We start from the raw sequence: 23,354 nt of genomic DNA on the forward strand, positions 1-23,354 counted from the left end.
GGACCAACATAAGCTAGTGAAACTGCAGAGCCAGGAGTGGAACCCTGGTCTTTTGACTTGATTGTCTCCTTCCCTGGTTCTTCTGGGGCTGCTTTATTGAACCTGGTCCCCATGTCCCAGAAAGGCTCAGGGCTCAAGTTCCCACAGTGTCAGGCAGAGATGGCCAAGGCCACTTACCAGCCCATCATGATCAGAGGGAGAAAACCTGGGCCCTGGCAGAAGCCTGAAGCTGCTGAGGGGGTTGAAGGAACAGGAGGCAGGTCATGTGGGGGTTAAGAGCGTTGGTGGGGGAGATCTGCCCTGAGACTGTCTGGGTTTAATTCCCTGTAAGTCTTTTGGGATGTCTATTCAATTCTCGGCGCCTCAGTTTTTCTCACCTATAAAATGGAACTAATTATGGTATAGCATATGCCCCTTAGAGTTTTTATGAAGCATAAACTGAGATAATGACTGTGAAGTGGTTTTAGGATGCTACCTGGCATAAAGTAAACACTCATCAAGAGAGGGATCAAGGTCATGGCCTGGGATGGAGAGCTTCGGCTGAGCACGGCCTGACCACTGCAGCCAGCACTGGTTCAGGAGGGTGGGCATCATGCAGGTGAAAGGCCAGAATGATGACACTCCCTACAGCCAGAGACACGTGGCAACCTGCCCAGTCACCATGGCTCCCTGACCCCCCAACAGTCCTGAGGGACTGCAGATGGGGAAAGTGAGATTCAGAGAGAATACAGCAGTCAGGTCTGAGAATCGGAGCTGCACGGGGACCCGGGCTTTTCTGTTTGCTGTGCATGTGATCTTAGGCAAGTTACTTAACTTCTCAGATTCTTCATCCTAAAAGAAACAAAGAATCGATAAATGAATGCCTCCAAGGGTGTTGTGGGGATTAAATGAGCAAGGTATGTAAAGGTTGCCCCTTAAAAGGTTCGTTTCCATTTTTTCTTAAGTGCCTTTCTTGTAGTTACACAGCAGCTGGCAAACGGCAGAGTGGGGTCTAAAATCTAGGCTTTCAGACACCATGAGACCACAGGAGTGGATTGACAGAGAAAATGAGAAGCTAAAGATCTGTGTGTCAAAGGACTTGCTGTTTGCTCGTCACTGTTCTTGTACCTACAGAAGGAATAAAAGACGTATAAAATGAAGTCCAAAGTGAGCAAATCACAAATGGTGCCCATATCCAGTCTTGGATTTCAAGAGTAACAGTGGCTGTATCTTCTCCATCACTAACGTCTATTCATGCGCTGTTCGTGAGTCTTCACGAATTCATTCAATCAAGAAATATTATGCAGCGTCTGCCATGTATGTGAAGCACCACACCAGACTCTTGAGGCTATAAAACTAATAGGACAGGCACTGTCTGTGGGGGATCAGTAGGTAAGGTAACACACACACACACACACACACACACACACACACACACACATACACACACACATACCACAAAAGTGTGGTAAGAGCCACAGCAGTGGAATAAACGTGGAGATACAACGGACAAAGCCTACATTTGGTCTGGAGCTGTCAGGGGAACTTCCAGAGGAAGGGACACCCCTCAGGGCTGGAGGAGGAAGGGACGAGCAGGCTCCAGGACCTGTAATGAGAGATGGCCTGGTGTGCGCTTGAAAACTGTGATGAATGGGTTGTAGCTGTGCATGGGCCACATGTGGGGGGTACAGACAAGGAGGCTAGATTGAGAGTGTCCTGGAGAAGGGCCCCGGACCTGGGGCGATGGAGTCTGAACTTTGTAGTACAGGTTCGAGGAAGCCACACAGCTTTCTGAGAAGGGGAGTGTCCATGTTTTTAAAAATTTCGTCTGGTGGAGGTTAGAGTAGAAGTTGGACTGGAGGTGGGAGAAACTGGAGATAAGGCAATAAAGAGGCTACAGATGAGAAAAGATGTGATACTCAACTATGCACGCACATGCACACGCACACACAACTAGTTCTTCTGCCTTTACTGAAACACCTTGGCATGAATCACACCTGGCTTCCAGCTCCCACAGGATCCCCCAGGCCTGGCTGCCTCCCCGGGGTTACCTCAAATATACCCTATCCTCTTCCTTCTCCGCTGTGGTAAACCCAAATGGCCTTTCATTTCCAGACTAACCTCAAACCCAGAGTTTGAGGTGATTAAATACCGCCTGTGAGGTTGTGGTGCTGGAAACTTCCTCCCCAGCGATGCGAGTGCAGGGAGCGCTGCGTGCCTGGACACCCACACAGCACACCCAGGGCTGTGCCGATGGGGAGCACACAGCTGCATTTGTTTCTACAATCAGGCCTTTAGGTTAACATGGCAATTACAGCCACCCAGGGCCAGAGAAAGCAGCATTTACTGTTGATTTTTATAAACAGATGAAAAAAATTCACAACCCACAGCACTCAGTGAAGGAAATAAGTAACAGTAAATGTGCCTTTGTTAAAATAAAAACTCGTACTGGAAAAAAGACAGAAGCCCTTGTGGAGGATAGGGTGAGGGCAGATGACACATTATTTTTCAAGTTTCTGGCGCTCTTACTAACATAATGTCAACACTGGTAAAAGGGTCAGGGCACTCACTAGCACTTACTGCGTGCCTACTATGTCAGATACCGGGTTAAGCAAGCACTTAGATACACACACATTATCTCTTTAATCCTCAACATAACCTTGGAGGTTGGAATTATTATCCTCAGGACATAAACAGGAGACTGCAAGAAAGAAAGATCAAGTAGCCTTCTCAAGATCACACAGCTAGGAAGGGGCAGGATGCAAACCCACGTCCCTTGAATCCCAAAGCGTGAGTTCCTTACGCTGTATTCCTTTGTTTGTTTCCCAATAGAGATGTGAACGGATGCATCTCCATAGCAGGCTGGAGAGCCCCTGAGGAAGTCACTCTCACAGCGCCCATTTCTTATGTCCGGGGACTGCGAGAATGGAGGGAGCCTTGGAAGCCATCGACTTCAATCGCCCAGAGACAGAAGCTCGGAGATGGGAGTGGGTCACTTCCCCAGGTCCCACAGCTGAGAAGGAGGGCCGCTCAGTGTATATCTAAGGTCTCCCTCTCTCCCTGGCCCATGTTCTTTTCACCATATCAGGCGGAGGTTTCCTGTCTCAGGCGTTAATGGTTTCCTACAAAAGTTGGTTGTTCTTGTTTTTTGTTCAATAATGAGATTCCTATCCTCACCTGAGTCTAAAGAGGAGCTGGAGGAGTAATACCTTTTCCTAGAAGATTTACTCAATAGAAATGAATGAGAGGTCTTCCTAATGTACATAATCTGATTCCACCAGATCCTACAAGAAAATATAAGTGATTAAATCACAGAGAAATGGTTTTATTTACAACCTGTGCTCAGTGTTTTGAAACACAAACTTCCTGGTCAAATATTTATCCCAAGGATAAACATCTCCCCCACCCATTGCCATGTCTGATTCCTGCTGGCACAGAACATATATCTTGTCACCCATATCAGTATATACAGGATGCTGTCCATAAAAAAAGGCTCACAGGACACCCTTGGGTGGTGATTCCTGTCCTAGAATCCTGGACCTGAGCTTTCTATTGGGCTTGGATTCAAAACTAATTTTCTCTTAAAGGAAAAGAAGAATTCATGAACTCAGTTATGCTGATCTCAGTGATGTCTGGAACAGAAATAACCTCTATTTTCTACAGACTGAGATGCTAAATGAAATAAAAATGAAGCTCCATATTAAAGCAGAGAACTTCAAAGTGAAAGAAACCAGAACACTTCCAAATTAAGCTATAAATGTAGTGTTGCTCTAAGAGTCATGTGATCTCTAAGATGGGCAGATAATTGGGACATAGTCCTCTCACTATGCTTGGCATCAGCAGGAGACTGAGGGCAGGTGTGGTTAGATGCAGGTGGGAGAGAACTGAATGAGTGGAGCTGATGGGAATCAGAACCCACCTCTGGGTGTATGACCTGTGCGGGTGTGTGTTTCTCGGCATCTAAAAGGATTCAGGAATCTGGAGGAGGGCTGTGGCATAAATTAATCAAGAGTCCAGAGACGAAACATAATTTTGGAAGGCATTTTGGGGAGCCAGAGAAGACTTAGCTAAAGGAACCGAGTTCTGCTGTCTCTTTGGACCCCTTGCTTTTTATTAACACCAGTTGCCCTAAAGCAAGGTAGATATTCATATCAAAGGTCAAGGGTTAGTATAAAGAATCCATTGTCAGCTTGGGGGAGCTGCCTATGGCTGTTCAGGTGTTTGGCCAGCAGGAGGCAATAACATGTAGATTGAAATGCCCTCAAGCTGTCTGGCAGCAAGCAATCGTTTATGCATCCTTTTCAGGTTTGGGGAAATGCCCTTGGCCATTCCAATAGGTAATAACGTATGATTCTCCAGCCCTTGCTGAAGGCTCAAGGTCCACCAACCTTTCAATGAACTTCTTGCATTTATGACCTACTGGAATTAGCTTCCGCAGACCTGAACATTTACTACTAGGCAGAAAGTGTAGACATAGGCCAGAACCAATGTTTGGCCTCAAGGCCAAACCTTAGCCTCCTGTAGTTTTCTGCCCCAGCTTCTACCATTCCCCTACTAGTAAGATGGGGGTACAGTTAAATGATGACCATTTGAGAGGTCCTTAAAATAGGAAGAAGAGACAACTAAACCAATACTGCACAATGGTGCTTAGGTCAGACTCCTGCAAGAATAGCTTCTGTTACATTGGATCCTGCAACAGGGAGTTTGGGCTTGGTGGCGATCCACAGAGCATATTAACTTCGGGCACTAAAGGTGACCATAATATGGAAATAGAGTATGGAGTTTCCCAAGCTAGGAGGCCTCTGGGCCCTATTTCCTTGAACCTCAGGAGCCATGATACCCTTCAAACTGCAGCAGACAGGGCAACAGCCAGGGTCGGCAGAGCTGAGTGTCTATGACCCCAGTGTTCGAGGCAACAGCTTTCGCATATGACTACCAAGTGCTCAAATGACACAGGCTTCTTGCACTGACTGGCCAGGCTGCAGCCATGCAGCCCAGTTTGATTATCTTAAGGAGCAGCATTACCTCTTTAAGAGACTCACCCAAACAGCAATGCTCCATAGGTACCCAGCAGTCATTCACTCTGCCTTGAATGATCTAACCTCACTTATTGCAGACCTCAATCTCTATTCTGTCTCTTCACTTCTCTTCCTATTTTCCATGTTATACCTTTAATTATGCTCTCCAACACGATACACAGTCCAATTCTTGACCTCCATCACTGGCCCATTGCCCCACTCAGGTTTTCTTCTCTTCTTCTTGGTTTGGTGTTTCCACCATTGATACTCCAGGATACACCCCTCCCTTTCATCTCAGCCCCCAGGATCTCATCTCTGGGATGTTGCCCTTTCCCCACATCCCCCCAGTGAGCACTTAGTCCTGATAGAAAGAAATGGAAAAGAAAGTGTTTCTGATCCTCCTCCCCCAGGCTGACATAATCATGTTCAGCAATTGGGGAGCCAATTAAACACACATAATCTGGGTCTCTGTTTTATTGGGGTCAATGAAAGGCACACATTAGTACATGTCAAAAGAATGAATGCATACTATATATGTAAATGAATTACAATTTTTAATCACCCTTCTGAAACTTTGATGGGCTAAATAGCATGTCCTGACACTAAGTAGAAAGTTGGAGAAAAGTCTTCTCATTCACTTGGTAAAGGACAATGAGAAAGCAACAGTAAAATTAACACAACAGGTTAAGACAGAAGTAGAATTAAAACACAAGAACCAAAGGAGAGTACCTCAGAAAAGGGTTATTTGACCAAAGATGCTAAGTAGTACTTTCTGAGTGGACTCATGAGAACTACACTTCAGAAGCAGAGCCAATAAAACAAATGCCCCTGCCCCCTCACCCCGTGGAATATAGACACCTAAGAGTCCCTCAGATCTATTAACCACCAGCTAAGTGGATGCAAATGTGTTTACCGTCATCCTTCTTTGAAGCTGCAATATTACGAAATGTTTACAGTGTCAAGACCCATTGTGAAAATTCATTCTTTTGAAGAGGATGTGAATTAAAGATGACCACTGTAGTTTTACTACACAGAGTACGTTACCCAAGATCAAAGACTTGGGAAACCTGCTGTGTAAAACCAAAGATTCTTTCACAATTCTGCAGGAACGGTAAGACCTAGCCTCCCAAGAACTTGTATTCTGGAAAACTTGTCCTCCTTATCATCAGACTTTCTATGATGGCAGTAGTTGTATGACTAGTATCATATCATGTGAAAGATAATCTTGCCCAGATGACACCAAAAAAATGTATGAAAAACAAGCTTGTGCTTACTATGGTATTCTTGTTGCTAATTCTATTAAAACTTCACCTCTTTAAAAAAAAATTTTTTTAGATAGCTTTTTACCTAGAAAAGTGGCTGATACTGGGTTGAATTAGCCAAGAAAATCATTCCTGCAAGCTCCTGAGTTTCTATTTTCCTCCTCCAGGAGTCACGGTTCATAAGACAAGCCAGGACTCAGCAGAGAAAGACAAGCTAAAATTCAATCCAGTGGAGAAAGTGACAACACCTTGCCTGTGGTGGGCCAAATTTGTGAGAGGCTCATATTGCATGAACCTTTAAATCCTTGTTTCTATTCCACCTAAGTCTTCTCATAAGAAGAGAGAAGAGGAAGAAAAAAAATAACCAAAGGGAAGGAAATTCTCATCTAGAAAATTTACTTTCCAACCTATGAACATTCTTTCTATTTTCAATGGAAAGAATTATTGTTTTTCCAGGGGACTGAGGAAACCATAGGAGAAGAAGAAAGTCTCATGAGTTCCCATACGTTAAAACAGAGTCTTGACACATCTTTATGATGGGGCAATAAGGCCAGTTACTGCACGGAGGCTGGGTGATGTCCCCATTGTGACAAAAATGCCAGCTAACGTGACCAGGTACTCAGGGAGTCAGCACCTTCTCTCCAATTTGGGAGATAAAATTAATACCCGTGTTGCTTTGTGCAAACAGAACCAGAACCAGGATGGCTAGTTAGATAAAGACCAATGACACCAATATTAACAATAAAACATTTAGAATAAAGACAGCCCGAGTCAGTAAATCTTCAAATTTCCCTCCCCATCCCCCGCCCCCGTCCCAAGTCCTCCTTAAAGAATTTCATGTTTTGAGAAATCTTGCATTTGTAATAATTAATTTATTTCCATTGTTTAAGACATATAACTGACAAGAAGAACTTCTTATACTTGCATGAAAGAAACAGTGTTTAATAGTTTTACTTTGTTTAATTCTGGGCAAAGACAAAGGAATATGATATTCTGGTTAAGCTGTGTAAATTTTTTTGATGAGTAAAAATAAGGTTTCCATTAGGGTTTTTATTGGAATATTGGCAATAAATCTAGACTCCTATTGCTGCTGTGATGGAGTCCAAGGAATTCTGGGACACAACCTTCAGCTTCCTTAGCACCTCTCACATCTGTGTCCTCCTCACCACCCGTCATGTCAGATCGCCCTCATCTCCCTTATGGTAACTGAATTCCTTCTTAACCAGTTTCCCTGAATCTGATCTTGTCCCCGCCCTGGAGCCGGAGTGGTCTGTCTACAGCTCAATCCCAGAGTGTACCCTCTCCCCTTCAGGATGAAGGTCAAACTCCTCACCCAGGCAAAGAGCAGCCCTAGACTCCCACTCATGTGGGACCCCCACCTTGCCCTCCAGCCCATCACTCCACACACTCCATCCTCCTTCAGAATCCCCCATGGCTTCTCACACACCACGCAGTTTTGCTATATTTGCTTGGAACATCTTTCCCCACCTTGTCTGCCCAGGGAATCCTGTATATCTTTTAGGTCTTTGCGCTGACACACTGAGGAAAATAATTCGTTATCTCATGAGGGAGGTCAAAGTAAATTTCCCTTTTTCTTTTTTTTTAATATATATTTTTATTGATTTCAGATGGGAAGGGAGAGGGAGAGAGATAGAAACATCCATGATGAGAGAGAATCATGGAACGGCTGCCTCTTGCACACCTCCTACTGGGGAGCGAGCCTACAAACCAGGCATGTGCCCTTGACCGGAATCGAACCTGGGACCCTTCGGTCTGCTGGCCGATGTTCTATGCACTGAGCCAAACTGGTTAGAGCCCCTTTTTCTTTATGCAACACATTATTTATGTAATTTAATATAAGAATCAAAGGTCACCCACTTTAAGAAACCTCACCCACTTCTCTCCCCACCAGGGTAAAAATGACTTGGACATTATTAATAACATACTTTTAATATAATATAAATCTATTATACTGCATTACATGTATATGCTTGCAGTCTGTCTCTTCCTCTGAACTCTTAATTTCCTTGGGAGCAAAGACCATAACTGATTCAACTCTTTAGTTTTCAAACCTAGAAGAGTGCTTGGAATATAGTAGGTGCTCAATAGATGTTTGTTGGATAAACCAGTGAATGGCCCCAGGGAATCTGGATTGAGTCTTGCTGCTGCCCCTTACTGTCTGGGAGGCCATGGGCAACTTGGGCTCTCTGGGCCTTAGGGTCCCCCAAAAAACAAAGGTAATAATGCCCGTTTCACCAGGTTTCTGTGGGGCTCAAGTGAGATGACCAATCGGGAAGCACATCATAAGAGCCAAAGGTAAAACGCATTCTGTTTCCTTATTGTGATGAGGTGTGCTGAGGGAAGGACAGGAATTAATTGCAATAAACACTGGTTGTACCTGTGTGAAGGGTACGAGGCACCACAGGGGACAATACAGACCGAATCCCAGGGAATCTGAAGGAGGACACAGGAGATGCGCCCTGTCCATTCTACCTTCAAACTCCATTTCCAATCCAACCCTCTTTCCTTTGCCCTGACACCTTCCACACCCCAGCCACCACCTTCTCCTATGCCCTGGGCTGCTGGAGCCTCTAACTCAGTGGTTCTCAACCTTCTGGCCCTTTAAATACAGTTCCTTATGTTGTGACCCAACCATACAATTATTTTCGTTGCTACTTCATAACTGTAATGTTGCTACTGTTATGAATCATAATGTAAATATCTGATATGCAGGATGGTCTTTGCCTTAGGCGACCCCTGTGAAAGGGTCGTTCGACCGCCAAAGGGGTCGCGACCCACAGGTTGAGAACCGCTGCTCTAACTGGTCCCCCTGCTCCCACTCTTGCCCTCCAATCTGTTCTTCACGTGGCAGCTGGAGAGACCGTTCATTAATATAAATCAGACCACTTCCTTGCTTAGAACCATTTAATAGTGTCCTGGTTGTGTTTTTTTGTTGTTGTTGTTGTTTTTTTATTATTATTTCAGAGAGGAAGGGAGAGGGATAGAGAGATAGAAACATTGATGAGAGAAAAACATCATTGATTGGCTGCCTCCTGCATGCCCCCTACTGGGGATTGTTCCCAAACCCAATCATGTGCCCTGATGGGGAATTGAACCATGACCTCCTGGTTCATAGTTTGACCTTCAACCACTGAGCCACCGCATCTGGGCTTAGTGTCCTGTTTTTCAGAGGAAATAACTTAGCCTGTATCCCACAGACCCCAAGACCCCACTACACAGAATTGAGACCCCTGAGCTCTCTGCACCTTGATTTTAGGCAATCCCCCCCTTTGCTCATCAAACTCCTATTGAGCTGCCTGTTGCCTGTTCCCAGAACCTGCCATGCTAAGCTGTCTGTTGCCCCCAGGCTTACATGTGCTGCTGTCTCTACCCAAAACACTTTCGCCCGGCTTTATTACGGCTGACTCTTCCTTTAGGTCTCTTCTCAAGTATCACCTCTTAAGAGGTCTTCTGTTATGATTGAAGTAGACCTTCTGTTAGTCTCTCACACTGTCCCTGTCTATGTCTTCTCTACCACTAATAACCATCTGCATAATTTTGTTTGCTTACTTACTGTCTTTTTCACTAGATTATATGCTCAATAAGGAGAAGGGTCATAGCTGTCATGTTTACCATGGTATTCCCAACACCTAACAGTGCCTGGTAGAGAGTAGATGCTCAGCAAATATTTGATGGTTAGATAGATGGACAGATGGATGGACAAATGAACAGACTGACAGATGGATGGATGGGTGGACGGATGGATGGGTGGATGGATGGATGGATGGATGGATAGATGGATGGATGGGAAGGCAGGGAAGTAAGTAAACAAGAGGTGAGATCCAGGACAAAGCAGAATTCTGTAAGATGAAAAGGTCCACTTAGATTGGCAGCCCTAGGAAGACTAGGGCTACTATGAAGACCCTCAGGATGCCTGGTAAAGAAATCTATAAGGAAGAGGAGACCATGGAAACAGGAGGTGAGAGAGCTGTGGGCAGTTTACCTTCTCCACAGGTTTTTCTCTGCTTGGGAATAATATATGTAAAGCACCTGTAAGAGTACCTGGCATGGTAGGTCTTATGTAAGTTTTATTATTATTATTTCTAATACTAGAGGCCCAGTGCACGAAATTTGTGCATGGGAGGGGGGTACCCTCAGCCCAGCCTGCACCCTCTCCAATCCGGAACCCCTCGGGGGATGTTCCTCTCACAATCCGGGACCCCTCGGGGGATGTTCCTCTCACAATCCAGGACTGCTCATCTGCCTGCCGACCTGATCACCCCTAACTGCCCCTCTGCCGGCCTAGTTACCCATAACTGCCCCTCCCTGCTGGCTTGGTTGCCCCCAACTGTCCCCCTGCCGGCTTGGTCGCCTCTCACGGCCCCCACTGCTGGCCTAGTTACCCCCAACTGCTCCCCCTGCCGGCCTGGTCGCCCCTCACTGCCGCCCCCCCCCTCACCAGCCTGGTCACCCCACGCAGCCTGCTGCTCAGTTGTTTGGTCATCCCTCACTAACCCCCCTGCCGGCCTGGTCGCCCCACTCAGGCTGTTCGGTCGTCCATTTGGTTGTTTCGGATGTGATGGCCCCTGGCTCTTTACATATATATATATTATTATTCTAGCAATTATGAGTCCCAGAGGAGGCAGCTGACTCTGTGTCCAGTTGACTGCTAGAAGGCCACAGAAAACTGAACAGCTTGGTTAACTAGAGAACAGCTGAGAGCACTCGAGCCTGGAGCCCTGCAGCTGAGGCTGGTTACTAGAAGCAGGTCCATCCCTCTGCTTGGCAGGGCCTCCCTCCCGGTACCACCTGGCCACTGCCCAGCCAGCACCCATGCCATCATCTCCCACAGGCATGGCGAGGCAGACCCTGAGGCGTCTCAGACAGGAGGAGAAGCGGCTGCCAGCTCATGGAGTGTGAGAACAGAGGAAATCTTTCAGCTCTGACAGGCAGATTGCAAAGCCTCTTTCTAAAAATGGCCGTTAATAGTGTTTTCTCCACACCGTCTATCTTTACTCCTGCTTTATCAGGTGGCAACTGCATGGCTATTCCCTGTCCTGTGACCTGAAGTGATTTCACCAGTCAAAACAAGTAGTTATGGGCTGGAAGAGACCAAAAATAAAAGAGATAAGAAGGGAGAGTCTGACATGAGGGCTGAGCGTTCTGTCAAATGGTTTGTGGACCTGTCTTCAAGATCATGTTACTGTAGAGAAAAAATAGAAAACCAGAAACTGGGAGTCAGGAGCATGTCCATTCATCAGAAATGGACACATAGGAGTGACAGCAGGAGCTGTGTTAGCAGATGTGTAGGTTTGCAACATACAACAATGTTCAATATTAAAGCATCTCCTTTCATGGAGAGACTCAAAAGCACTGTGCTTGTCCACTGAGGCGGACTCCGGTACTATTTCAGGATGGCAAGCAACTTGCTATGTTTCTTTTTCTTTTTCTTTTTCTTTCATTTTAATCTTCAGTTTTATTTATTTAGTTGTTTTTTTCAGGTGAGAATTTTTTTTTAATATTTCAAGAAAAACAATTTTAAATGTAATAATATTACCAAAACTGTACAACATGGTATAATATCACTCAAGTTGCAGGAAATGTTAAAAATCTGCAAATAATAGGATTACTTCTATTATATTCTAAAATATTTTTTTCCCTCTGGCTCTATTTTTGTTCATCAGTTTATGTTGTTCATTATATTCCGCAAATGAGTGAGATCATGTGATATTTATCTTTCTCTGACTGGCTTGTTTCGCTTAGCATAATGCTCTCCAGGTCCATCCATGCTGTTCTTGCTACCTTTCAAAGGCAGTGGGTCTAAGAGATGAACACCACCCAAAGGGGGCGACAGTCAATGTCCACAACTCACTTCCTAAGCAGGACATTCGATCTCTCTGGGCCTCAGAAACCTTATCTATAAAATAGTGGTAATATGTTAGGATAGTATTTGCTAGAAAACAAAGGGCTGGACACGATGACTTCATAATGGTCTCCTGGGGAATGTTCATTCTGACTTCTACCAGAGGAGAGATGCTCATTTAAAATGTGTGCATGCAAGTATTTAGTAATTACCCATGGAGATTGTAGGACTATCTTAAACTCTTTGCTGGGGGAAGTGGGCATAGCCAGGCCCTCATTAGCTAGATGTACAGCAACATTTTAACGTTTATGCTAAACTATCATAGCTGATATTCTCTTGTCTTGCTATTTTGCTATCATAATGTCATGAAATTAGGAATGTCATAGTGATTATAGATAAACACACAGGTGGGGAGATAGAGATAGAGAGATAGATAGAGAAACACATCAAGCTAAATTTGAATATTCTTTCAGCATTAGTTTTTAAAAACTTGGGTAGGATGTGCCAAAACGTTGGGACAAAATCCCGAGATTCCTGTTGGGTAGGATGGTAGCCACTCCCTTCAACACCAGTCTCAACTTCCTAAAATACCAGCTCTTCAAATGGCACTTGAGTTTTCCAAAGCTAGTGATATTTTTAAGTTTCTTTCAGACAAAAGTCTAGATCACCCTTAAACTCTATCAGGAATGGAAAAATTATCACTGAAGTCTCCAGCCAACTTGCTTCTTCCCTGACTCACTCCTCTCTTATCAAGTCTCTGCAAAATCAGATGTGTTCACACCCATGGAGAATGAGTTTGAATCCCACACAGGGCTTCTCACTGTGTTAGAAATGCAACAAAAGCTTTAGAGATGTGGGTTAGTTGAGAATTGAGCACTTACAATGTGCTTTATGTACATTAATCATTATAGCACCCTGTGAAGTAGGTATATTTTATTATCAATCCCATTCATAGATGAGGAAACTGAGGCTTAGAGAAATGAAGTGGCCTTCCAAAGATCTCAAATCTAGTGGATGGCAGAGCTGGAATGGGAACCTGGGGCTTTTCTGACTCTAAATCCCTAGATCATAACTAGTATGCTCTGCTGCCTAACACCTGGGCATGGGCTGTGCCACTGGGAGGTGGAGAAGTCACACATTTGGTTCCAGCCAGATACTTTCCTTCACCTCCAAAATCCTTTTAACCTATTCCTAGCAGTAGTAGGTCTAAATCTAATGTCTTTATAGCAGCCTCAAGGATGAGAATACATACTCTTATCATAAAGGTGCTGTTTTTTAGATCAAGTACAGCATCAGAGTAGAAAGCTCTCTTAAAGAAATGGATTCCTGAAATGTGTATGATCAAAATAAAAGATGTATCTGGGCTTCAAAATTTTCCAGGCTCCATGGAAAGATCTAAATATAATTTAGATTTATATGAAATAGAAGAGATGGCAGATGGATCTTCACCGTGGTGGTTTCTGGTCTGTCCAGGAGGAAATGTGAAAGGGATCATATAACTCATTTTCATTGAGGGTTTACTCGGAAACCCATGTGGTACCTAAGACAGCCCTGGCTCTGAAGAAGACAAGATGGAGACACACACCCACTGTGAATGTACACTGAGACCAGTGTGGAAAGAGCATGGCTACACATGCTAACCGCCAAAGGAGTGCAGAAGATGAACGAGTCACTTCCACGTGGCATTATCAAGGAAGGCAGCATGGCAGTGGTGTCCCTGGAGAACTGCGCCCTCGAGTAGGCTAATATTTTTGATATGTGAGCCCAATTTGAACGGCGCCCCTTGGATTTGTACAACACAAAAGCAAGGAAAAGAACAAAATCAAAGCGCATGTCACAGCACTGGAGATACAGCATTAACTCTGAGTTAATGAGGGTTTATACTATTATTCAGTTCTCTGAAAATGGGGCCCCTGCACATTTGGCACAAATGGTGCCTGTTCTCAGAGAAAAAGCCATTGTCTTTCATGGTGTGATCTAGACGGCTTCTCCTCCACCACCTTCATCTGCCATGTTTTCCTCCTCCATCCATGTCAGCACCCACAACACTGCACAGGGAGTGTGTCTGCACCTGCTCCCTCACTCCTCTAGCCCTGGGGCCTATGCTCCTCTCCTCACACCAACCTAATGGACTGAAATGCCTGCTTACTAACTGGTCCCTACCTGTACCCCTCTATTTATTTATTCTTATTTTTTATTTTTTCTACCGGTACCCCTCTTACATGTTAACTCCTTGAAGGCAAAATAAGTGTTGCTTTCACCATTGGGTTTCCACTGCCTAAAATGTAACAGGTACTCAGCAAATGCCTAGTGAATAAATTTAATAAATAAACCAATGAGTCGGGAAAATTACACTTATTTAAAGGGTGAAGAGAAGGCATCCAGTGATCTTTAAAGTTCCCTTTAACTCTGATTCTGTTAGATTCTGATTCTAACAGACCATGGATGTGATGACAGCCCATTAGAGGCCCACAGCAGGGAACACCCCTCTCAGTACCTAGCAAAGCCCCAGAACATCAGACTCCATGCACTAGCAGCGAGCCAGAGGGCACCTGCACACAGAGAGTGATAGCAGAGCAGAGGGGCTTAGGATGTGGGCCCTAAAGCCAGATGGCCTGGATTTAAGACCCGGCGCTGCCACTATGAGCCTTGTGCAAGTAGCATGACCTTGGGCAAGTAGCTAACCTCGCTGGGCCTCAGATTTGTCACTATGACACTATACTTCAGAAGGTGGTGGTATTGTATTAACTTAGTTAAGGTATAGAAACTGCTTAGGACAGTTCCTGGCACATTGTATGCCCTGAAAAAATGCTAGCTCTTGTCATTAGCATTTGAATTCGCTCCATAAGGCATTCCCCTACCGAAGGAAATTCAGTAAAATGGGAATCTGGTTTGGAATCCTCAACACCTCCCTCAGATACCAGAGGAAGGGGGATGTCTACAGGGTGAGGAGACCCAGCTCCACCTTAGTTATGAGGGCACCTGCAGCCTTTCTCCCACTGGGGAAGTCACCGGACAGCTCAGCAACTCAGAAGGGATGCCACCTTGTGAGCAGGTGTTGGCCCCCCCTTTCTGTTTTGTGAAAGAACCAAGTAAAACAAAACCAAGGGAGTAACACAGTCTGCCTTCTCCAGAGTTCCACACCATGCGGGGTGTTTCAAGTATGCAATGAGCTCCACGTAGATCTACCACCAAACAGTACAGAACCCAGACAAAATGCTCTCCAAAAATAATATTCTCAAGTTGCTCATCATTCAACCCAATCCCCAAAGGTCCCTCTAGCTTTCAATATCACTTTGAAAAGCAAATGCAGCTTTGATTTTCTCTTATTCAAGTTCCTCAAAAGCTGATGATCTTTCCATCAAAAATCCCTCTCCTCAAATGACTGAGTATATTTTTCTCTTTACTGTGTCCTTTTGGTTAGAGTCGTGTTTTAACCAGGCTGCTAGGCAACCATTTGGGTACAGAATGAATGCATGCTTTTAACTGCTGACCTCTGCATCCCCAATCGTAGGATAGCCCTCAGATTTTCATCGCACCATCATAGAGCATCTTTTGTGCTCTGCACCGAGAGGCAGCCAGACACCACCCCAAAGGATTTCCCAATGCCCTTTCTCCACATCAAAGTGGGGGTTCGGAGGCTGGCTTTAATCCATGCCGTTGCGAACAGAAGTGCTGCACATTAGTGACCCCTTTGCAATGGGCGTATGAATCAGTGCAGCCTCAGACGGGCAGCCAATGCTGCAGGGCTGGCCACCAAGCCTTTACGGGTTCAGTGAAAAGCCCCAGGTTCTCCCTTCCACTCTGAGACTGGCATTTGCAAAGAAGAGGGTAGATGATATAAGAAACCTTTGGGAGAATTGACAAATATGCACAGTAAAATGAAGCCATAACCCCCAGAGTCAACAAAAGCCCAAGAAGATCAAGAGAAACTGGAAACAGGGAAACTGAACATGAACCTGAAAAGGTGTCCACAGAGACTCCATGGAGAGCCCAGACTCCGCCTGGCGTAGGTGCCAGTTGGCCCAAGTCTGCGCCCGACAGCATGCACTTCTGTATGGGATCTGCCTCCACGCAGCCGCTTACATAATCTAGATATTGTCGTTTACAACTCTCTTTAGAACAAGCAGGATTCCTATTACGTGAATCTAAACTGTCACCTCTAGAAGATAACTAGTTACATGCAGGCAAATCTTGAAATAAGACCATTTTACAGGCATTTTCACCGGATAAGAAAGCCACCCCTGTGTTACAGAAGGGTCAACTTGCAGAAGTTGCTCTGACTGTTATTACCTTGGTTCTAGAAACTTAATTCCCAACAGAAACTGTAACCTAACATTGAAAAGACAATGGAACATTAAAGAAAATTATATAAAGAGAAAAAAGATCTCCCATAATTCCACAGCCCTAACACAATCATATTTACACTTTTATTCCCAAGTTTTTTTACAGTTACATCGTTTACAGTAACACTCATGGTTATAGATTCCACTTAGTATTTTGCATTTTGAATTAAGCATTCATAAACATAAGCCAGCATTTCTGAAATCTTCATAATGATCACACAAATGCTAATCAAAGACATAATATACTTTCTTTGGGGATCAATTCAACTGTTCATAACAACATGTTTACAAGAAAATACTCCCTGAGCATCAACTTCGGGTTTCAAGAGTAGCAAATCTCCCTCCTGCGATCCTGGCATCCCATCCTACACTCCCCAATTTTTTGACCCTGTGGGAGATGAGGAGTACGGTGTCTTGGTCCACTTAGGCTCTACAACAAAATACCATAGACTGAGCAGCTTAAACAACAGGAATTTATTTCTCACAGTTCTATAGGTTGGAAGTCCAAGATCAAGGTGCTTACAGTATAGTGGGGAAATACAAACAATTAACAAGAGATATAATAAGTGAGGAAATTAAATAGTATGTTAGTAAGTACCAAATACCATGGGGGAAAAGCAGACCATGTTAAGGGTGGCCAAGAAGGTGGAAAGGACTATTTACAACTTTACATGGGGTGGGCAGAATAAGTCTCCTTGAGAAAGTGAGGAGCCTTGAAGAAGATGAGGGTGTTAACCACATGGCTATTTAGGGGATATGTGTCCCGGGAAGGGGAAACAGTTAGTGCAAAGACTGTAGGTAGGAGTATGCTTAGAGTGTCTGAGGAACAGTGAGGAGGTCAGAGTGGCTTGGGCAGTGCATGAGGCTGAGGAGTAGCAAAGATGAGGTCAGAGAGGGTCAAATCACGCAAGGCATTGTAAGGATGTTGACTTCGAAGGGTTCTGAGCTGAAGAGTGACATGATCAAACTTAGTTCTAAAAGGATCGTGCTGGCTATCATGTGGAGAATAAACTCTAGAGGAACGTAAGTGGAAGCAAGGAGACCAGCTCAGAGGCCACTGCCGTCATCCGGCAGAGAAATATTTGTAGTTTGGGTCAGAGTGGGGCCCGTGGTGAGCAGGGCTTGGATTCTAGATCTAGTCTGAAGATAGAGCAAGAAGATAGAGCAGGATTATCTGGAGGATTGGATATACAGGGTCTGAAAGAGAGTGGTTAGGGATGTGTGCAAGGTTTCAGCCTCTTAAGGTGGGGTTAACAGTCACAGAGCAGCGGTTGAAAGAAACAAGCCTGGAAGATGAGAGACCAGTGACAAGGCTCCTGCATAATCGAGACACGAGATGATGACCGAGTGAACAAGGCTGGTGGTAGTGGGGATGTAGAGAAACTGATAGATTTTAAAGTTTGGAGTAAAATTTTAAAGGTCACAGTAAAAAAAATTAAAGTTTCACAAAAATTTCGTGTCAGTTCCTCAATATCCATTCTGTCATTCGTTAATGTGTAGAATTTTTCGCTGAAGACATGGGTGTCCTGCTAAAGGTTACATTTTCCAGGTTCTCTTGCAGCTAGGTGTGGCATATGACCAAGTTCCAGCCAATCGGATGTGAGTGGAAGTGATATTTGCAATGCCCAATTCGTGCCCTTCAAAGACATTTCTCCTTTCCACTGGCTTTTAATAGCAGAGGCTAGAGCAACCACCTTGGACCATGAAAAATGTAAATGCACACTGATGAGGGAAAAGCAACAAATCCAACCTCATACCAACCTGCGACTGCCTACCCAGACTTGTTTATAAGATAGAAAGACACTTCTATTTTTTTGAGCCTCAATATTTGGTGTTCACGTTGTTACAGTTGCCTAACCTTTAGCCTAACCAACACAAGTTCTTTTAGCTGTTCCAAGCACAAAGCTCTAATACCAAATGCTATCAATTCCATGAATCCAGGACAGTATTTGACAGGAAAGGATTTCATTTCAACCTGCCTCTGCTTGTTTGTTCTTAAAATATGTGAACAGTATCTGAGCTCCAGTGGACCGAGTCCCTGCAGAAGAGCTCAAATCTAGAGTAAACTGCTGGTTATGGACCCAATGTTTATTTAATAATCCATTGCTTCTCTTTCTATCAGAGGCCCAATCCAACATCACATCAGAAACAGGTCCTGGGAAGACATATTATGTTATCTGCCTTTAGGGCAGAATAAGCATCATTCACAAACTTCTAATTCTCCGCACAACCCAGCCATCATCTCCTGATTGATCAGTGAGCCAAGTGTGTGATCACAGAGCCCCCCATCAAAAGGAGGCAAGATCAAGTTCTAAGCTGGCACCGAACAAAAACATATACTTTAATCAAAGGCAAATCCTAGCTGTGTGGGAGTCTAATAAATCACCACCGGATCTAAAAGGGAGTGACTGAAGCCAGTGCAGCCTCAGACGGGCAGCCAATGCTACAGGGCTGGCCACCAAGCCTTTACGGGTTCAGTGATCTAAACACATCAAGTCCGTGTGGGAAGGTGGTCACCTGCGGTGCTTTGCAGTTCCTGGGGGTCCCACTGCATGAAATGTGCTAGTCCTTAATCAAAGGGACTTGACCAAGCACCCTTTTCATTCCTTTTTTCCAAGACTTTTAAGATCAAGAGACTTAAAAATGACAAGGAAAGAGTCCATGGAATTTTATAGGGAAAATCATTGTTGGTGTATGGGTCCAAAGGAAAGGCTGATACACTCTGGGAAGTCACATACCCCTTCAGTGAAACACCCTGAAGTTTGGGAAGATTTGGGTCAAGTAGGTGCATTTCCTCCAATGGGCTGTTTATCATCCTTTCTCTGGGCAATGAGAGCATTAGGCCAACGGTAAAAGTGGCAATCAGGTCAATGAAGTTCAGAGAGCAGGGGTCATCAGCTGATTGGGTCACTTAAAGATCAAATATTTATTGAGCATCTCAAGTCAGAGAGAGTGTCGGGTGACAGGACAGAGCCTCTGTCCCTAAGGTGCTCAGCCATGATAACAGGTGCTCACGCCAAAAGGAAATCAACACAGAGTGGTAAGACGAACAGGAGGGGACTCGCATCCAATCTGGGGAGTGGGAAATCGAACAGCCCTGCCCAAAAGAGGCTGTAGGTGAACTGGGCGGCGGGGGGGGGGCAGAAACCGTTTGAGGGTCCACTTCCTACATTAATAGAATGGGGATGATACCTGCCGATGAAGATATCCCTATAAAACGGGGTTGGTAGTTGCCTGTTTAACGTAAGTAAAATATGGCTGATACCCTGTAATATGTAATCAAAGACCTACTCTGTTGCTACAATCTCAATGAATAGAAGAGGTCATTACATAAATTTTAGGAGAAAGGCAAAATATTAATAAAAAATGAAACAGAAATAGATGTACTGGTGAATTTGCATCATTCAGAGAATCTAGACTCCGGGAGGGAACTTGGAATCATCTAGTTCCAATTCTGTAGTCATAAAGAATATGCTGAGCCCGGCCTGCGTGACTCAGTGCTTGAGCTTCAACCTATGAACCAGGAGGTCATGGTTGGGTTTCTGGTCAGGGCACATGCCTGGTTGCAGGCTCCAGCCACAATAGAGGGTGTGCAAGAGGCAGCTGATCAATGATTCTCTCTCATTATTGATTTTCTATTTCTCTCTCCCTCTCCCTTCCTCTCTGAAATCAATAAAAATATATTTTAAAAAAAGATTATGTTGAAAAAAAGAATATTAGATCGCAAGGCGAGGACATGACAAAGCTGCGACAGACTCTGTCATTGCACAAGCGCAGCTAGGTGTGGCCTGCTCACTGGCCCTTCCTTCTCAGAGAACCCCACCTCCTGACAAGCTTCAAATGAAAGGCCTCCCCTGATCTGTCAAAACGAACATATTCCAAAACCATAGTGTTAGTTTTTATGTCCATGCCCTTGCTAGATGCTTCAGGAGCGACCTCCTGCTGGACACAAATGCATGAAACCAGTTCCTGCCCTGGAGGAGTTCATAGTTTTGTTGTTGTTAAATACATTTTATTGATTTTTTACAGAGAGGAAGGAGAGGGATAGAGAGTTAGAAACATCAATGAGAGAGAAACATGGATCAGCTGCCTCCTGCACATCTCCTACTGGGAATGTGCCCGCAACCAAGGTACATGCCCTTGACCGGAATCAAACCTGGGACCTTTCAGTCCACAGGCCAACTCTCTATCCACTGAGCAAAACCAGTTAGGGCAGGAGTTCATAGTTTTGCAGAAAAAAATGTTCTCAATGGTAAACGCAGGTGTTCTGTTAATTGACGGACAGTGCAAAGCTTCAAGCCTTCCTCAGAGACTCTGAGTGTCGGAGGTAAGCAGGACAGCAAGAAAGTGGCTCTCCAGTGGGATGAAGGCGATTCACAGCAGCTACCAGGCAGTGCTGCTGCTCCATTGATGTCCCTCTCTCCCCAAGGGTGAATGGAGACCCCAATGGACTCTCCTGGCACCACCCTAGACTCCCTCCTCACTCCAGACTGGCATCAACTGACTTTAGGGATATACTGAAATGTTTTAACATCAGGAAAAGGTAAAGTCCCCTAGATTTATGTACAATGTCCCATTTATATAATTTAGAAGGAAACAGGGACAAGGGCAAGAGTGCCTTTAGGGAGCCATAAGGCTAAGGCTAAAAAATAAAAATTCCAGGCATTTGAGTCCTTCCTTTATTTTTTTAACTATTCACAAAGCAGTAAGTGCTGATTGGTAATATGCCAATACTTCAAAGGCAATTATTGTCAAAATGATTGGAGTCTATAGTGCAGGTGGCAGCTGATCACTGCCTTCCAGCATCCATCCCTTCTCCCTCTGATGACAGAACACAATTTTACTGTGGGGCCCTAACCAGTTTGGCTCAGCGGATAGAGCTTCGGCCTGCGAACTCAAGGATCCCACGTTCAATTCCGGGCAAGGGCATGTACCTTGGTTGCGGGCACATCCCCGGGGGGGGGGGGGCGTGCAAGAGGCAGCTGATCGATGTTTCTCTCTCATCGATGTTTCTAACTCTCTATCCCTCTCCCCTCCTCTCTGTAAAAAATCAATAAAATATATTTTAAAAAAATTTTACTGTGGGGAGACCACATCCCCTTTATTCTAAATCCGTTAGTGTGGGTGGCCCTACCTTAAATTCTATCTTTAACTCCAGGGTGGGCCCTGACTGGCTTAAGTTATGGTGATTGGTTTGGGAATGGGAAGGTGATCCAATCAGAGTCAATGAGACAGAAGGATTATTTTTCTGAGGCTTCAGAGTAAATGTCTTTTCCATAGGAGCTACTAGAAGAGAGTGTCTATCCCTGGATGGTGTGAAATAGGAGATGCAGGACTATGGCAGCATCGAGGTGAAAGACTGCACTGAATGGGACCTGAAGATGAAGGTGACATTGCATTGGCAGAGTAAAATACCAGAGAAAACCTTCATCCTTAGGGATGCCATCTGGACTGCTGGATCAAGCCTTGCCTGCAACCCTCCCTCTAGATATTTTTAGTTAAAAGGCACATTTTGCTTGAGTACGTTAATTTATTTTCTAACACTGGCTACCAAAGTAATTCAAATTCACAAAACATCTTAAATACTCCCAAGTAGGAATATTTAAAGGATATAATATAATATAATATAATATAATATATAGACTTAGAAAGAAAGACTTTTTCTTATCTCCTTCTATTATTTCTGCAGGGAACAATCACAAGACTTAGCATCTACACAATTGTCCTTATATCTGAAAAACACGTTTTCCACACTTGAATTACACAATCCTGAGAAAAAGAAATTGTTACAATTTTTATTTTGCAGTAATTACTTATCAAGGGCTTCATATAATTTAAAGTATATCAAATTCAGCAATTCATTTGATTGTCACAATAACTAAATGAGGTAGAAATTGTGAATCTGTCATAATATCCCTTCTAGGCCGGAGAAAATTGAACCTTAGAGAAATTTAATTTGAGAAGGTGTAGGGTGACAGGCATCAAAATCCAGGCCTCTTGCTTCCTGGGTTTTAATACTCTTCCGTCTTCCTCAGCTCAGTCCTCTGAACCAGTGGCACTAAACTCTATCCCCAGAAACAAACGTGTGTGCTTTAAGCACCACATTAGCAGTGGCCTGAACTTGACCAAAGTACCAGAGATCCAGATCTGGGCTCCTGTGGCACAGCTGCCAGAACTAACTAGTCGGTGACCTTGGGCACATTCCCTTTGTCTTATTTTCTCATCTGTAAAAGGAGAGGCTGGAGTTAAGATGTCTGATTCCTCTTCAAGGTCTAAAAGTGTCTATAACTCTAGACTTTCCCTGGTTCACGTTAATTTTTATCTCAGAATAATAACCTCAGTTGACATTTGCTCTCACTGGGTGTCAGGTACTATGCAAAGAACGCTACCTCCATTTTCTCTTTAAATCTCACCACACGGAGACAACTGTCTCTCTTTTACAGATAAGGAAACTTGGACTCGCAACTGCCCAAGATCAACAGAATTAATTATTCTGTATCGAGGGGAGATCTGACACCAGGTCAGACTAGCCACGAAGACCTGAACCCGGACTATATTGTTCTCACAGAAGAAACTGGGCTCCCTGCGTTACTGGTCACCTCTTTCTAAGCAGAAGAGGGATGGGGGTGGGGAGGGGCGGGGGAGCCAAACCGAGATAAATCAAGCCCCTGCAGGGCAAAAATGTTAAGTCCCTGGAAGGGCGCCTGGGAGGATCCGTCCCAGGCCCAGGAGGCGGGGCGCTGCCCTCCGCCGCTGCAGGATCTCCGCTTGAGCCATCCTACCTTGCAGGACCGTTACCTTGTTGAGATGCGGGTTCCTGGTGACATCGTATCCTCGCTTCTTCAGGGGCACGGGGCGCACCGGGCCGGGCTTGGAGTGGCTGCAG

The 23,354-nt window shown here is 44.6% G+C and overlaps 1 protein-coding gene across 2 annotated transcripts in view; it reads right to left on the reverse strand.

Moving 5' to 3' along the window:
* Positions 1-23,348, reverse strand: part of ME3 (malic enzyme 3, NADP(+)-dependent, mitochondrial) — a 185,077-nt gene extending 161,729 nt beyond the window's left edge. The window contains exon 1 of one of the 2 annotated variants that reach the window (XM_014547182.1): positions 23,267-23,348. The gene's annotated coding sequence lies outside the window, so the exon portion shown is untranslated. Of the gene's footprint in view, positions 1-23,250 lie in introns of both variants that reach the window. The other variant, XM_014547181.1, reaches the window with a different exon arrangement.
* Between the last annotated feature and the right edge of the window lie 6 nt (positions 23,349-23,354).

Source organism: Myotis brandtii, unplaced genomic scaffold (assembly GCF_000412655.1).
Source record: "Myotis brandtii unplaced genomic scaffold, ASM41265v1 scaffold468, whole genome shotgun sequence".
NCBI lineage: Eukaryota > Metazoa > Chordata > Mammalia > Chiroptera > Vespertilionidae > Myotis > Myotis brandtii.